This window comes from Cavia porcellus, unplaced genomic scaffold, assembly GCF_034190915.1.
Source record: "Cavia porcellus strain 051 isolate PalLab524CR breed Dunkin Hartley unplaced genomic scaffold, mCavPor4.1 scaffold_11, whole genome shotgun sequence".
NCBI lineage: Eukaryota > Metazoa > Chordata > Mammalia > Rodentia > Caviidae > Cavia > Cavia porcellus.
Window position 1 is genome coordinate 4,691,446 of NW_026947494.1, and position 17,780 is coordinate 4,709,225.

At 46.6% G+C, this 17,780-nt stretch overlaps 1 long non-coding RNA gene across 1 annotated transcript; it reads right to left on the reverse strand.

Annotated features, from left to right (window-relative positions):
- Positions 1 to 8,518: 8,518 nt before the first annotated feature.
- On the reverse strand, positions 8,519 to 12,257 carry LOC134478048 (uncharacterized). Its single transcript, XR_010050390.1, has 2 exons — positions 11,992 to 12,257; positions 8,519 to 9,460 (listed from the first exon to the last, which is right to left on the reverse strand). It is a non-coding gene; the product is annotated as an uncharacterized LOC134478048 (long non-coding RNA).
- Between the last annotated feature and the right edge of the window lie 5,523 nt (positions 12,258 to 17,780).

Sequence of the window (17,780 nt, forward strand, 5' to 3'; positions counted from 1 at the left end):
CCTCTGGTGAAGACCAGGTTAGAAGAGGACTGTGGTCCCCCAGAGCACTGAGGAGTCCGTGTCTGCTCAGCTGGCCTCCAGGAGCACTTCTTACATCTGGTGTCCTCTCTTCCTGTCCTCAGCAGAGGAAAAGATATAACTAACTGACATCAGACAGAGTCCTTGGAAACCTGCCTGTCCATTCCTGTAGCAGATACCTGATTGCTGGGACCTTCCCCTCCAGAGTGAGCACAGGACTGACCATGACTCTCTTAGTCATCTGAGCTGCTACAGCAGGACACCGTGGGCTGGTGGCTAAACATTTGTTTTTCAGTTCTGGAAGCCAGAAATCCAAGACCAAGGCATGGGAAGCAGTGATGGCCAATCCTGGTTTGCAGACAGACATCTTCCCATCGTGTCCCCACATGTCAGGGAGCAGAGAGAGAACCAGGGAGTCACATCTTTGCATCCGGGCACTGACTGGCCTCATGAGGGTGTCAACTGTCAGACTCTAATCACCTCTCCAGGGCCACACCTCTAACACCATCATGTGGATTCTGGGGACACACATCGAGTCCTTAATAATTATATAAGCAGGTAGACTGACAGGTGTGTTTCCATCCTAAGCAAAAACATACGTTCTCCTCTACTTCCACTCTGCACCTAGACAGCCAGGTTTCTGCCAAATATAAATTCTGCCATTTCCCTAAAGTGACGAGCAGGTAAAATAGCACCCCTGATCTCATATGCACCTCAGTCCTTGCAGTTCTCACGGTTCTGGGAGGATGGACACTCTTCCCCGCCTCCCAGCCCCTGGCTCAAACTCATGGTGGATCCTCCCCCAGACCTCTCTTCTTATTGTCTGCCATCTGGCTCCCGTCTTTCATCTGAGGTGTCTATGAGAAGCAAGCGAACAGATGCCCCTGATTTTGTTGATCTTTGTAAAAATAAAATTTCAGGAGATCCTCAGGGTTAAAATGTGTGATGCGCCACTCAGATCAGTGGAAGTACGATCCAGCCGGCCTTTTTCCCCCTGTCCCCGGAGCTGGTCTCCAGTAGCAGGGATTCCTCTCCCGCTCCTCCTCTCTGTTGTGAGCAACGTCTGCATGCAGAGCCCTCACACGCTACCAGCCTCTGTGCACCGAAGGGAGGGCCAGCTCCTTCCACTCACACAATCTGCTTTATTACATGCCAGCTGGGAGGGACTGCTGCTGACCAGCACAGAAAATCTCTCCAGGAGTGACAGCAGTTAGCAGGGTGCAGCCGGAGAGCGCCAGCCTGGGCCAGTTCAAGTGTTCTGTCTTGGTGGATTTGTGTTCTGTCTGCATCAAGAAACTGATAAAACTGCCAACTGTCTCCTACCATCACTCATTTAGCTCTTCAAATTATTTATATTATGGATTTCCTGTGTTAGAGAAACCATGTAATACTTAACCTTCTGTGTCTGGATGACTTCACTAAGCATCATGGTCTCAGACCCCTTCTATTTTCCAACAGATAATTCAAAATGAACCTTCTCTATGACTGAGTAGTACTCCATTGTGTCTATATCATATCTTTTAATTCATTCATCTATCGATGGGCATCTAAGTTGTTTCCATGATTTAGCTATTGCAAAATAGAAGCACGATGGTTACTGACAGGCTGACTGTGGAGCTGGGAAGAGGGTCTGGGAAAGAAGAAGAGGGGAGGACAGGGAGGAAAGGAAAGTGGATTATGTATATCCAGTTCTCTAAGATGGGTATGATTACTCCATAATGGAAACATATGCTATAAAAATTTAAAAATATGATATTCAACTTTTTCCTGCCCAAATCCCCCCACCATAAAAACAACTTCAAGGCTCAAAGAGCCTCAGGTAGAGGAGCCAGGTGTGGAGACCCCAGGGAGACCCAAGGAGCCCCTTATGCGAGGCACCAAAAGCAAAGGGTGAGGGGGTGCCTCCCGGGGCTGGCTGAAGGGCAAGCGGGAAAGGAGATGTCTTTCTTCTCTTGGGAATTTGTCCTTCTGCCCTAGGTCAAGCCTGCTTTGATGATCAAGATAGAACTTCTCAATTAAAGTAATTAGAATTCCTTTTATTTTATAAATTTTATTTAAAAGAGAATAAAACCAAGCAAAACAAAACAGAACAAAGCAATCAAAACAGACCAGTGTGACACAAGACTTCAAAACAATAGGAAATCAACAATCGTTACCGTGATAACTCTTGTTGTCTTCAAAATAGCTGCAGATAACTTCAGACATAGTAAAAATCAAACAAAACAGAACAGGATAGAACCAATAAAAACAAAACAATGAATGCAATAAAGGATTTCAAATCAAGACAATAGTAAATCAAAAATGGCTACCAGAATATATCTGGCTATCTTTGAAATAGCTGCCCATGCCATTGGATCTAACAGATTCAAACAAAACAAAACAGAATAAAACCCAACCCAACAATGAAAATGGTACAGGACTTCAAAACAAGATGATGGAGAATTAACAATGGCCACTACCTTTAGAAGGAGATCCCCATAGATGCCACACTGTACACTGTTATCCTCTGAACAGATGACCAGACCACCGGCCAGAGACCTGTAAGATCAGTGAAACACCAAGCACAAGCATCAGATTGCCTTTCACCTGAATAGCTGTCATCACAACCTGTGTTTTTCCAGATCAGCCGGTCTCTTGAGGGGTGGGGAGAAGTTTGGCTTTTGTTTCCCAGCCTGTGCACTGAAAGGGGCCAGGGTCTGATTGTTCTCCTGGCAGCGATGGCCCGCACATGGTGCTGGTTCTCAGGGAAGGCTGCTTCTTGGTGAATTCTTATTCTCTTCTCCCGCAGTCCACAAATGGGGCTTATCTGTGGGAAAGGGCTGGGGTCTCAATTGAAGATTTTTGAATGGAGATTCTGGAATGTAGAATTTAAGGTCTCAGTGGGCTGTGCCGCGTTAAGGCCAGCTGGGTAGTGCCTGTGTCAGGAGGTAACAGAAGGTGGGAACATTTGGGGCCCAGGGTGTCAGGATGTGATGGTTGTAGGCAGCAGGGATCTTCCCTCACTTAACAGACATCCTTCCCTGGGGGCTGCTCAGAGCCTCCCAGGGCACTGACATGATCCGTCCACCAATGTTTGCCATTGGAGCCAGCCAGGTGGCTGCTCTCCCCTGAGCACCTCCTGCTTAGCCCACCCTTGGGGTGCTCAGTGATTGGAAGGGACATCTGCACCAACACTGTGTCTTACAGATGAGATTAAGGGGTGCATCTGAGGGTGCAGGCCAGCCTGCAGGGCTAATGCCCATCCAGGTGGTATGAGCTTGATGCTGTGAGAGAGGTCAGTGAACCCCAGCTCAGGGCACACGGGCACCTTGGCTCAGGCTATCAGAGCTGCTGTGTGATCCAAGCAACCCTGCTGCTTGTTTCATGGACTTGAATTAAAATTTAGGCAGAGCATATGAGAATTAAAATTTAGGCAGAGCGTATGAGCTGTATGAGAGGGCTGACCACTAAGCAAGCTTCAGTCTTCCTGCATCAGAGAAGGCTGATGGAACAAGAAAGCCTCATACACACAAAGTTCACCAGAAGCAATGAGCTGACATGGTGGTTGGGAGGGTGCCCGGCCTTGTACTCAGGGGACCTCTCTGTGCCATGGTTTCCCCTCTGTAAAATGGGGATGGGATCAGCTTTTTTCCCATTCCATTGAGAGGGTTTCGAATGAGTCCATATGCCTGGTGGCCACGAGAGAGAGATCAAAGCCCAATCCCTGCATGGTCCTATCAGTGACCTCAGAGCCCAGTTTGGCTTTTCTCAGTGGGGATAACCCAGCCTAGAAGATTCAGGTGGGAGAGTGAGTCCCCTCCTTGGCTTCTCTCGTCCCAGTAGTCCTGTGTGGCTTCCTTTGGCTTCCTTGGCCCCTCTGTGTCATGGGCCCTGGGGCTGCCCATGGAGCACCCTAGCCGTGGCCACCACAGCTGCCACCCAACAGCTGCCCCTTTTGTCCCTTCCGGGATCTAAGTAAGTCTTGTATCCTGCACCCAGGTCTTCTGGCTTCTGGTCAAGCTGTGACATAACCAGCCTGTGGGAAGCCAGCATCCCCTGAGGAAGGTCTGAGCAGTGAGACGCAGGGGCAGGTGGGGAGGCCGTGGGAAACCACTCCTTTCCTGGTCCAGCGAGTGAACCGCAGCCTGTTCAGCAGGGGCCTGGGTTACCAAGTTCATTTACTGATTGATTTGGCATAGTTTGGGAGTGGGTAGGGAAAGGCCCACCCTGGGTGTGAGTGCTACCACTGTAAGGGCAGGTGGACAGAATGTAAGGGACAGCAAAAGTGGTGCCTTCTGTCCGCCATGGACATGTCTCTTCTGTGGCATCCCGCAGCCACGCAACCCTGCCTGGTGCCAGCCAATTATGGACTGAAATCTCTACAAACTGAGCCAAAAATAAACTTTTCCTCCTTTAACTTCAGGTGTCTGGTATTTCAGCAATGAGAAAAGTAACTAAGACAGCACACACTTTATTTTAGAGGCTCGCATGTGCACGCCAGCTGCCTCCACCCTCCTCTGTTTCTTTGCATCTCTATCCTGCCATGGGCCCAGCCACCTTCTTTTCTGGTCCACTCCCCAGCACCATGGGAGTTTTTCTGATTGTCTGCCGTGGCTTCCCTTTAATCCTGCAACTCTTCTCCAATCCTGTAGGACAAACTTTACGAAGGTCATCGAGACCTTTCCCCTGCTGCCCTCGACTTACCCTCAGAGTCATCCATCTCTCACATCAATCCATCCTGGGGTCATTTATTCAGTGTTTCCCAAGCCTCTTCTAAGTGGAGGGTGTGGGGGTGATGCCAAGGGTATCAAAGTCATCACAAAAACACAGTTTATCAGTTGACTGTGATGCCTGTAACAACTTACCATGGATTTGGTGGCTTCAGACAGCAGAGGGATTTATTCTTTCACAGTTTTGGAGGCTGAAGTTGGTGGCGTTGGTTCCTTTGGGAGGTTTGAGGGAGAATATGTTCCATGCGACTCTCCAAGCTTCTAGTGGCTTCTACCAGTCCTTAGTGCTTCTGGGAAGGTGACCTCATGACTCCAGTTTCTGCCTCTGATTTCACCGGAGCTTCCCTCATGTCTCTGTGCTTGGAATCTCCCTATCCTTTCCCTAAGGATGGGTCACTGGGTTTAGAGTACACACCAAGTTGAAAATCATCTCATCCTGAGAGTTTTAGCTGTATCTGCAAGTCTCCTGTCTCCTGTCTCCGGCCACATTACAGATCCTGGGGTTCAGGGTTTGGGACACTTTAGGGGGAACCTGGCCGACTCTGCTGGCTCTTGTGAAAGTCCCTGGGATTTGGAATCAGGTGCATTTGACGTTGGCTGTGCTGTCCTTGCCCATCTTCCCACACCGCCCGACCCTTGCCAGCCCCTGTCTCTGGACATGGGTGGGTTTCCTTCTCCTCATCCTCCATCCCTCGAGGCACAGGCTGGCACTCATCCCCAGGAAGGTGGCCAGGGGCACCATCCCAGTCACTTCTTGCTCTTTGCCCTTGAGCATGTTGAGTCCCTGTTAGAGGTGGCTGCCTGGGGCTTCACTTCCCTTCTGGGCTGTGACCCTCCTTAGGACAAGCCCCTCCCACGAAGCAGTGTCTTTTTCTCAGGGTGTGACTGATAGATGTGAATGTCATGGCAACAGCTTGCTTGAGCAGGATTTTGTGAACTTTTTCACTGTATGAATTTTGCTTTTTTAGCCTAAAAATGAAGTTTAGTCCTTTATCAAAAATATATGCATGAGTGATGTTCATTGCCTACAAAACCCTTGAAGATTTCCCATGGTTAGATCAAGAGTGACCTTCCCATCTCTGCATGCAGAGGCAGGAATTTTGGAAGGTGACTGTATCATAGTGACACTGCAGCTGACTTGCTGTGAGGCAGTGGGGCCTTGTGGCAGGTGGGTCACAGTGTGACCCGGAAGCATTTGTTCCCTCTGTGGCTCCTCCCTTGTCTCTCTGCTTCCTGCCCATTATGATATGAACAGATTTCTTGGGCTGGGCCCTTCAGCCATACTGCCCCTGCTATGGATCCAGCTACCTACAGACTGACCCCTCTGAAACCATAAGCCCAAATAAAGGTCTACTCCACAAAGTTGTGGGTGTCAAGTACTGTGTCCCAGTGAGGAGGAAAATGACTTAGAGATTTCTGAAAAAGATACAAGCATCTTAGTTGTTTCCATATATCCTATTTCCTGCTGAAAGTTTATATCTTTGCTCTTGTATGTGTTTATGCAAATTTGTAGATCAATGAAGTCTTTAATATAATACATTTTAAACATTTCTTTCTTATTCAGCTTAACAATGTTGATAAGGAAAACCTCCCAAAGCAATATAAATGAAAATATATATGGTTTCTGCTTCTCCCTGCCCTGTGCTGTTTATTTAAAGTACCCATGCATAGAGGCAGTGCTTATGTTTCATGATGTATTGTAGTGGGAAAGTTTCCTGCAGCTTTGAGCGCTGTATCTGTGGCTACAAATTCTGCTGACACATTTATTGCTCCTTTTATGGATCAGTAAGTCTTTGGCATTGGTTAGCTTGGCCGTGAGAATTTATGGCCTCCCTGTGTCTCTGGAGACATAGCCAAAGGCCTCTTTTCTTCTCAGTGTCCATGCAACAGGCATCACGTGCAGTCTGTTATTCGTCTGTCACCAAGGTAAGCAGACAGGAATTACAGGCTTATGTGGCTGCACTTTATAGAAGAGATTTAAGAAAATGTATTTCTAGCTTCTTTTTGTTTAAAAATATGTGAAACTTTTTTTTCCAAAATTTCAATGGGAAGTAAACATACACATTAGTTCAACACAGCAAAACTTTAAATCAGAAGTGCAATGCAAAATGTCTCCTTTCTTGCCCACCAGCCCTGAGTTGGTGGCCAGCAGTGACCACAGCTGTCCATATTTCTCCTGTACCCTTCCACAGATGTTCTGCCAGTCACACTGCAATGGGCAGCACAACACATGCGCAGTTACGACCTTGTGTCATTCCCTAACAATGTATTGCAGATCTTATTATAAATATAGAGCCATCGCATTCTCTGCAGCCATGTGTGTGCTTCTTAGCAGGAAAACACCATGTTTATTCAAGGGGCGTCCTTCTAAAGCACATGTGGACTTTGAATTGTTTGCCCATGTGAACACTTGCTGCCATGAATTCCAACCAGAGTCGCTGCCTCGCACACGAATGAGCATCTCAGCAGGATGCATTCTAGAAATAGAAATCTAGAAATAGCCTTGCTGACACGTGTGTTTGTGCACATTAACCCTCAGGTCCTGTCACCAACCATTCTGCAGGACTGGCCCCAGCTCATGCTCGTGCCAGTGGTTTTTCCTGTGCCTGCCTGCACCCTGCACAAAAACGTTAGATGTTTGTGATGTGATGGGTAAAGATGTCTAGGTCGCTGACACTGTAAATGAGGTTTGTTCTCTCACCCTCTACGCTTTTCTGATTAGATAGCTGAACAGCTACTGTGTTCTGGACTTTGTTCGAGGTGTTATGGAAGCAACAGGGAATAGAGAAGACCCCAAGTCCCCCGACATCACAGAGCTGGTGTTTTTGTCAGAGGAGATAGAAAAAGGGGGAAAAATAGTAACAGGCACAGCCCATGGAATGGCGGGGTTCTCTGAAAGGAGTTAGAGTGCAGGGTAGATGGAGTGGGGAGACCTCAGTGGGTGCCCAGAGTCCTGCAGGCACCCAGGGAGGTGATCCAGGCCGACAAAAAAGGCAGTAAGGCCTGGAGATAGCTGGGCATCTGTACTGCATCTCACTGCTGTGTAACAAACAGCTCTGGTTGTGGGAGCGCATCACCTTGACTGACTGTGGGTTCCGGTCCAGAGTGGTGATGCTCTTGCTCCTGGGTGTTTCAGGTCTTGGCTGGCAAGATTAGTGATCCAGAGGTCAGGTCAAGGTCAGGTGAAGGGCTGGAGCCCTAGAAGCTTCTTTGCCCAGGCGTTGGTCCTCCAGGGGGTGGTCTCAGCTAGAGCTGTGGAAGGTGGGAGCAAAGAGACTCCCCTGCCGCTCTGTGACTCTCGGTGGGGCGGGGAGGTGGCAGCATCTGAACAGGGCGCCCAACAGCTGATGCTATGCAGCAGGCCATAGCTGGGCAGGGCGTGGACAGAAGATCACCTTCGTTATCAGATGATGTAGAGCCTCAGTTCAGGAAAGCAACAGGGCAGGAAGAGAAACTGACTTCTCCTGGGGAGCTGGCTCATGCGGGTGTGGGGTGAGAAATGGAAAATGTTCCTGAGAATCTTTCCAATTGCTTGTGTTCCTTTTTCTGTAAATTCTCTTATTTTATCCTTGGGTCTTTCCCCCAGTTACACTGTTGCCCCTTTTCCTAAAGACTTATTAGATCTCACTGTGTGTTAAGAAGATGTGATCTTAGCTATGTCTTGATTTGTAATTTTTCTTTGATTCGTAAAGTTTTTTTTTTTTGTTTGTTTTCAGTGCGAAACCTTAAACCCAAGACCTTGTTCATGTCCAGGAAGTGCTCTGTGACTGAGCTACATCCCCAGCTCTATGTTTGTTTTTAATTTTTTTATTTTAAAGTGAATAAAACCAAGTAAAACAAAACAGAACAAAACCAATCAAAACAAACCAGTATAAGTGACACAGGACTTTAAAACAATATGAAATCAACAATGATTACCATATTGCCTCTTATTTTCTTCCAAATAGCTGCAGATATGTTTGGACATAGAAAAAATCAAACTAAACAGAACAGAACAGAACCAATAAAAACAAAACAATAAATGCAATGAAGGACTTCAAATCAAGACAATAGTAAGTCCAAAATGGCTACCAGAATATATCTGGCTATCTTTGACATAGCTGTTCATGTCATTGGATATAACAGATTCAAAAAACCAAAACAGAATATAATCCAACCCAACAAGACAATGAGAATGATACAGGGCTTCAAAACAAGATAATAGGGAATTAATAATGGCTACCACCCTGAGAAGGAGATCCCCATAGATGCCACACTGTGCACTGTTATCCTCCGAGTAGGTGATCAGACCACCGGCCAGAGACCTGCAAGGTCAGTGAAACACCAGACACCACCGGTATCCAACTGCATCTCACCTCCACAGCTGTCTTTGCAGCCTTTGTTTCTCTGGATCAGCCAGTCGCTGATGGTGTGTGTGGCGTGGGGCTGGCTCTTCTTGCCCAGCCCAGGTGCAGGAAGGGGCTGGGGTCAGGCATTCCCCAACTGGCAGCAGCCTGTACATGGTGCTGGTTTGCAGGGAGGGCTTGCTTCTTGGTGAACTCTTATTCTCTTCCTGTTTTTATTTTCTCTTTTGTGAGTCACAGAATTTATTTATTTACTTTGCTTTCTACCGTTCAACTCATTCATCTATCCCTTGCATCTTCTGGGTTTAAGTTCTCCTATTTTATAATTGGTATGGAAATAGGTATGAGACTAATTTCTTCACATAAATGCATTTTCTTTTTCCAGTAGGCCTGAAAGACAAAATTTGTGTAGTAAAGTTGTGCAGTTTGCACGTTTACAGACACAATCATTGGAAACATTCTCTTCACCTTTGTTCTCCTGAACCGTCATTTAGGGAACGACTTTGTTCTAAAGGCCTTCACTGAATTTTGATTCCATGCTGCATTCCTGGCCAGGTTTCTGAGATCGGCGTTGATGGTAAAGTAAGACAGAAAGGTTGAAAGGCAGGGCAGGTGGCTACCAGGCTGGGTTTCGTCCCCAGATCATGGGTTGGGACAGTCTCTATCTCTTTGTGTTATGTTTCTTACACACCAACCCTTTGCTTGCATAATAATTTGATTCAACTTGAGTCAGTTATACCAATCATAAGTGACCAGATGCTAAATGCTCATGAATTCAGCTTTATAAAATAGATGAATTATTCATTCAGGAATGCATGCTCGAGAGGAACACACATTGCACGGAATCTTTTACCTCCCCAGCATCCAGCATCCTTTACAAGCTGATTATTGCTCTCTTTCTAGTTTTGAATAGCATGAAACAGGGTTTATACCTCCTCTATCAGTCTGATAAGAAACTCAGACTTATTCTCAATGTGTTAAATGTAAGATTTCAATTAATGGTATTTAAGGCACATGATAATGAAACTTAAAAATTGGGTAATGCCTCTTGTATCTTATTAAGAGAGTTCTAATTCTGTCACCCATCTTGGAACTTGACAAATAATTAATATATAGTTTTATGTGCCATTCTTATATGGACCAAAATAGCTTTTTGTTTGTTTGTTTTCTTGCTGGTATGAGACCCAGGGCCTCGTGCATACTAAGCAAACTCTCTCCCACTGAGTCACACTCCAGCCACAGTCGCTGTTGATAACACTGGATTCGCACTCTGCACTGGTCTTTCTCCAGGCTAAGCAAGTTCTTCCCATTCTTTTCTGCATGAGGACTAACAATGCGGCTGCCCAGAACCCATTCCTATCCCTCCTGGGCTTTCCTGGGGAGACTCCCAGGAGATTCCCACAGGATCCCTGACCCCCTTTCTTTTTAAATGAGTCATTATTCATTCAACTAATAAGGAGGGACCAGCTGGTTACTGATGTCAGTTAAGTACCGAGCTTCCTACAAATATGTATATGATACAGTCTCTCTTCGAGGGTTAGGGAACGACACAAAACCGCTCTCACCAAACGCTGATTCCTTTGATACAAGAGACATTGTGGAGGGGAGAAAGCTATTAAAATGGCTTGGAAACTGGCAAACTTTATGGAAAAATATGAAACCGTCTGGGCCTCAGAACTTATGAAGGAAATGGAAGCACATTTGCGAGGGGATATCAGCAATTCCCTACTGTGTACCTAATGGTGCTGCTACTTAGCCCACCATCGGTACGTTTTGTCAAATGTGTAATTATGAATGGACATGAAAGTAACACACAAAGAAACCTTAACATGAAGGAAAGAATATTGGCATCAGCTGCGTATCAAGTTAGAGTTTGGAGAAAGGAATTATATGCCTTTGCTATGCGGGTTTGATCCCTCTGTTCCCTTTGGGAGATGCCGATGGTGGCAGAGTCTGGACGCACTGGAAGCCCTCCGACTCCTTGCCCCCTTAACCTTCTTGTTTGTGGAGCATACATGGCACCAGGTGCCAATGAATGGGGCTGGGAGGGGCAGAGTTCACTCCCTGCTGTTCAGGCTGCTGTGGTCATGGTGCTTAGCAGGGAAGAATCAGCCTTTTTGGATGGCTTCTCCCTGAGACCAGGCTGCCAAAAAGGGAAATGCAAGGTCTCTCAAACCCTTTTTGTCTCGGAGCATAAAGCTCCTGAGTTCTGAGTTTGCCAAGCGCCGTCCCTTATTTCCTTGGGTGAGGTCCTGATCCACTAAGATCCTTAAATTCATACTGTTCCTGGTCATAAGGCATCTGTCTCTCCCCAGGTCTCACTATCCAAACCGTGTCCCCAGAAAGTAACAGAGGCCTAAAGGAGGGGAGAAAGGGACTTTCCGACCCCTGTGTCCCATGTTCTTTTCTTAGAAGATTTATTGGATCACACTGTGTGCTGAGAAGATGTGATCTTATCTGTCTTGAGTTTCAAGTTGTGTCTTCCACTTGGAAAGCACTGAGTGCATGCATAGGTGTGCATGAGTGTGACACTGTGAGCGTGTGACAATGTCTGTGTGGGTGCTTGTGTGAATGTGTATTGCAGGTGCACACATATGTGTGTACTTGAGCATCTGTGTATGTGAATATCTGTGTGTTCATGCACGAGCCTATGTGTGCTTGTGAGTGTATGAGGGGGCGGTATGCATGTGTCTAGGTGTGTATCTGTCAATGCACATGAGTGTGTGTGTGTGTGTGTGTGTGTGTGTGTGTGTAATAGGACTGCCTTCTGGCCCTGGCTGGGTGGTGAAGAGCTGATAACCTTGGGTTCCTTCTTTTAACAGCTTATTCAGGACCTAGCACAAGGATCTTGTTTTATTTCATTGTGGAGAAAAACTGGGAAGGGACCTGCAGGGGTAGCAGTAGTGAGAGAGGCGGCTCACCTTGGTTCTAGGCGTGTCCAAGCTGCGAACTTCTCTCCGCCCACCCTGGTTCTCCCCGGGCCTGGCAGCCGCAGCTGATTGCTGCCCAGCTCTGCTGCCCTTGCCGCCCCCAGGCTGCCCGCTGCTTCCGGGCTCTGTGCTGCGTCTGTCTGCAGGCTGGCGCTGTGCTCTCTCCACAGAGCTGAGCTGACCCAGTTCCGATGATGGGTCCCCAGCCAGTGCGGCTGCCAGCCGCTTCCTCTCCTGCTGCAGCCAAGCAGCTGCTCCCTTTCTATTTTTGTCTGGAGGATCAAGAACACTTGCCAGGGCCGAGCCAAGTTCTGTTTCTCCTGATCATAGCAAGACTGTTCTGCGTCAGCCTCAGGGTGTGTGTGTGTGTGTGTGTACACACACATATAATTGTTGTGTTTTTGTTGCTGATTGAGGCAATGCCAACTTCCTAATTGGAGCCTCTGGGCGCAGGGTCTTTCTTTCCCCGGGGTTGTGACCGTCTGCCTGCATCTTGGCTGTGGTGCTGTGGCCTTCCAGGTCATGGGCCGACTGAGGGGTGGCCCCCAGGATGGACCTAGCACCCCAGTTTCTCACATTTCAGAGGCAGCTATTGGAGGAGCTACTAAGCCCCGCCTCACCTTCGTCTCTGGTGGGACAGGGACTGACCAGTGACCAGGAGGGTCAGTCACTTTAAACAGGGCTGGGGGAGGCATTCAGCCTGACAGTGCTTCCATTCCGCTCAGCAAGTTTACATCAAGCTGTGTAAAAGGGATATTTATTGATTACCAGTTTTGAGGAAAAAGCAGAAAATGTTAGAGGGCTCCAAGGTGCCCTTGGCTGAGTACTTTGAACATCTGTGGTCTTCCACTACAGCAGGCATTTGCACTCTTCGACTTTTCTTTTTTACCTACTCCAGAGGCTTTGCTGTCTGCTCTCTTGGATAGGGCCTTGAAAGACCACTTAAAAAGCTGAACAGCGTGTGCACCTTAGCCACAAGGCTCGCGGGGCTGTGCAGAGCGGCCTGCCAGGGTGTTCAGTGGGCAGCAGAGGGTGGGAGCAGACAGGCGGCACCCCCAAGCCGCTTGTGTGCTTGCAGTTGGCTGAGTGGCCGGTCCTGACGTCCCTGGCCCTGGAGCCAGGTCACATGCATGACATGGGTCCCTGGGCAGGGCCTGAGGTGCACACAGAGGCCCACATGGGCATGTGGCACAGCAGACACCTGGAAGGAAGCATCGGTGTAGAGGTGACCGCGGTGCACATGTTTGCTTTGCACTGAGAATTTCTTGCACTCCAACATGTGGGACTGGCTGGAGTCTAGTTCTTCTCACCCTGCTCCTGGGTTTCCTGGCGTGGTCTTTGCCCAAAAGGGGCGATCCTGTCTCCCTCACTGCCCAGCTTTTGTTCTCTCTCGCTCTCTTTCTTTGTGAAAACTTTTCAGATGTTGTCCTTAATTGCAGATTAGAACTGTACGTGTGTAAAGAGTTCAGTGTGTTGTGCTGCATATTTACACTATGGAAAGATTGAAGAAAATTGATGAATTTGTCACTTGGCACACATCTTTCTGCCGTGAAAACATTTAAAAGCCACATTTTAGCAATTTTGGAATACGCAGTGTGTGCTGTTTATTGTGGTCACCATCCTGCCCATCACTCAGGACGCTTATTCCTTGCTTAAGAGGACTTCTTGCGCCAACTGAAACTTCATGCCCTTCGACCCACATCTCCCCTTTCCCTATCTGTCTGTCTCGCCAGCCCCTGGTAAAGTCCAGGCCACTCTGTTCCTGTGAGACCGACTTCTAAAACTCCACATGTGAGTGAGATCTTCGCAGCATTTGCCTTCCTGTATCGGGCTTAGTTCATGTAGCATAGCACCCTCTAGGTTCACCCACATTGTCACAAATGACAAGATCTCATCTTTTTAAAGACTAAGTGATATTCCATGATGTAGATAGGGGATTTCACCTACATTATATCCTATTTTCTCTCTATATTGCATGGGTATATAAGTATATATATACACACACATATATATATATATATATACACATATATATATATACATACATATATATATGTATATATATATATATATATATATATATATATATTGCATTTTCTTTTTCAGCTGATTCATCAACTTAGGTTGCACATTCTCTGTAGTTGTTGTAAGTAATCAATGCTCTACCCTGTCTCCCCCGTTGGACCCAGGCCCTGTGCACTGAGCTATGTCTCTGGCCCATTTTTTTTTTTTTTTTTTTGAGAAAGGTGTCCCTAAGTCACTAAGTTGCTCAGGCCGATTCTCCTGCTTCAGCCTCCCAGAGTGCTGGGATTATAAGTGTGTGCCAATGACCTCACCTGGTTTGTGTTGTATAATACCTTATATTCAATCTCCAGAAGCATGGTAAATATCAGAGAACTTTCAGGCCATAATGGTCTGATGACTGACTTCGTGAGAATACCGCTTGAGTTAGGAATCATGCTTAACTGATTTAAAATAGATATTGATCATGTTAGCCAAACTTTAAAATTTCTGCATTGTTAAAATTCTTCACCTGTCATAAATGTTGAAATATATCAAGGGCCTTTTAAATCTATTTAAATTTTTTTGGTAATATTTGATCTTTTGAAGTGAGAAGTTAATATTTTAGCAATAGAAATTTTAATTTAAATTGCACATTATATTTTATTGGAATGCTCTTTCCTTTTAGTTCAATTTGCCACTATTTTAGGATTCATGTGTCAGCCTATCTTATGTGTATTTGCTGCTACCAAATGTTGGTATTAGTTTATATTAAATAATTAAAAGGAGAAAAAATTTTTAGTATTTTTCTGTGCTCTCTAAAGTGATTAATGATAATTTCCTTGATACTATCAAAATAGCTACTTAGAGATTTATTAATATTAACTTGTGGCCTTTTTCTGAATCAATTTTGTATTTTACAACAGTTTTGGGTTTATAGGAGCCCTACAAAGATAACAGTATTCCCATATATCCCATGCCTGGTTTCCCTCACTGCTAATAGCATCCATTAGAATGGTACATTTGCTACAATTAATGAACCAGTATTGATATCTTCCATTAGCTAAGCTCCATTCTTGATTCAGATCTCTGCAGGTTTTACCTAAACTGTTAGTTAGCTGTTCATTGCTGTGACTCACACTTGAGAACAGCAGTGTAAGCGAGGAAAGGTCTGTTTTGGCTGCTGATGCTGGAGGGTTCAGTTCTGGCTGGCTGGCTCCACTGTGGTTTGGCCTGCAGCAAGGCAGAAGCATCAGGGCAGAAGGGCGTGGTGGACAGCAGCTGCTCACCTCTGGGCAGCCAGGAAGCAGAGCCGGGAAAGAGGGGGCCAAGCATCAGATACAGACCCCGAGGGCATGGGCCCATGCCATACTCCTTCAGCCAGGCCCCACTAAGTCTGCGCCATCTGCATTCGTGTCAGCAGATACGATCTTACCAGTGGGCCCATCAGCTGGTGAAGCGAGCGCTCTCCTGGTCCAGTGACTCCCCAGATCCCACCGACTCACATCTTCAACACAGTGAGCCGCTTCTCAGAACATGTATTTTGGGTCCCCACTATGACAGCAGTGTCCCGCCCGGGATCCCACACTGTATTTCTCCATCATGTCTCCGTCATGACTCCTCAGGCTCTTTTTGACCGTCATAGCTACTCAGGTCCCCTATTTTTCTGATAATTTTGGCAGTTTCAAGGTGAAACTGGTCAGGGGTTTTGTTGCATGTCCCTTTATAGGGGTTCACCTGAGGTCCCTCTCATGAGTGGAACGGAGTTCTGCATCTTGGAGAGGGGCCACAAAGATGAATAGCATTTTTATCCCCTGCTATCACGGTCTGCACTCTGAGTCCAGCTCACCATGACGACCCTGACCCCCTGGCCAAAGCGGTGTTAGCAGGGTTTCTGCATTGTGAAACTATACCTGTCCACCGGATTCTGAAAGAAAGTCACCAAGGGCAGCTCAGCCCTCTGGGAGAAAGCTTGGGCAGGGGAGCTGCATACGTTACAATTCTTCTGTGTGGGAGACTCACCTCCTCTTCCCCCCTTGTTTACTCGTATCAGTGTGGACTCCTGGATATTAGTGTTATGTCTCAGGTCCTCACTCTAAATATGACTTCATTTTGTTGCTCCTGTTGTTATGGTTTTGGAAAGTATTTTCAGTTGTCTCCATGCCTTTTTAGCTTTGTGGGTTTTCTTTCTCTTTTTTGGGAGCATTTCCTACTTCCTGGCATTATGAAACGCTCCAGGCATGTGCTGTCCTAGATCTAGCCATTTCTCTAAGAACAGTGGATTCCTTTGTATTGCAGAATGATATTAGAAATCAAGAGCTGGGTATTAGATTTATGATTTGTTTTTGAAAGTAATTTTTGGAGACAGATATTTTCTATCTTTTCTCAAGTGTATTTAGTGGACCTAAAGTTTTCTGGAAAACCATCAATTTTTCTGAAACTTCAAATTTAATCAGCGTGTGCCTATGTAAAGAATTTTACAAATGTTATTTCTAAATTATTTCTAGCTGTCATTAAAACCTGTTTTTGGATTAGTTCCAGGTGGGAGGATGGGACCACCTCTGGGTAGCGGTGCTATTCCTGTCCCCGCCACACATGTGTGCATCCCACAGGTGTGAAGGTTCGCTGAATTGGGAAGGTGGCAGCCATCATCAGGGCCCCTCAGGCTTTCCTGACTGTGTTCTGGATGGTGCAGTCACTGCTGAGTTGCTGGCATCAGAGGCTTCATCGTGGACTTGAACGAGATGCTTTAGGAAGAGAAGGGCAGAGGCATCGCATTGCCCTACAGCCTGTGAACTTGACACCCGCCTCTTGCTTTGCGATTCAGGTTTAAACACCGTGATTCACAGAGAAGTCACACAGCAGGGTACATTCTGTTGCCCCTGCTTCCCCTGATGCACAACTTTGGGGTGATCAGAACTAAGAAGCTGTCCCGGGCGCCTCATTGGGAGCTCAGCGCCAGATGCTTGCTGGACTCTGTGGTTTTTCCACTGATGTCCTTCCACATTCCAGGACTGGCCTGCAGTCCACCTCGCATGCAGCTGTCATATCTCCTTGATGTCTTCAGTCTAGGACAGATGCGTTCTCTCCTCCTCAGCTATGCTCTTGACACTTTTTAAGAGTACTGATCAGGGACTTCTAAAATGTCCTTTACTACGGGACTGTGTGGTGTTTTCTTGTGAGCAGACTGAAGCTGTGCCTTTTGGGAAGGAATACCACACCTGTTTCCTAACCTGCATTTTGTGAATACTTTGACATTCACTTGCTTTTCCTTGTGACATCCCATGGAAAACGTGCCCCTTTGGATGATCTACAAACAGTGGCCAGCCCTTCTCAGCTCCAGTGAGCTGTCCTCTGTCATCTTCCATCAACACAAACAGGGCTTGGCTGTTGCATAAAATTTTCGCATCAAAAGCCATGGTCTCGACCTCCTTTCCTAAATGCAAGCTCTTCCTCTTGTGCTGCTATTAATTCTTTCTGAACATGACGTTTTCTGCATTCTGATCTTTGCTTTTGCATTTTCTTCGTCCTGTTTTCCTCCAGAACTTATTTTGAAAATGTTATAGCAAACTAAAGGAAGCGACATCCCTGAGGCTCATGTGTCACCTGCAGATGCAGGTCTATCTTGGGGACACCAATCTGTCTCTCAAGCAAGTCATCTCCAGATTAGCGTAGGTGACACCAGGTGGCATTGGTGACACTAGCTCTTTCTGGTCAGTGCCCTCATTGGCAAAGAGTTGACCTTGTCCTGCTCTTTTTATTTTCCCTGAGTGAATTCA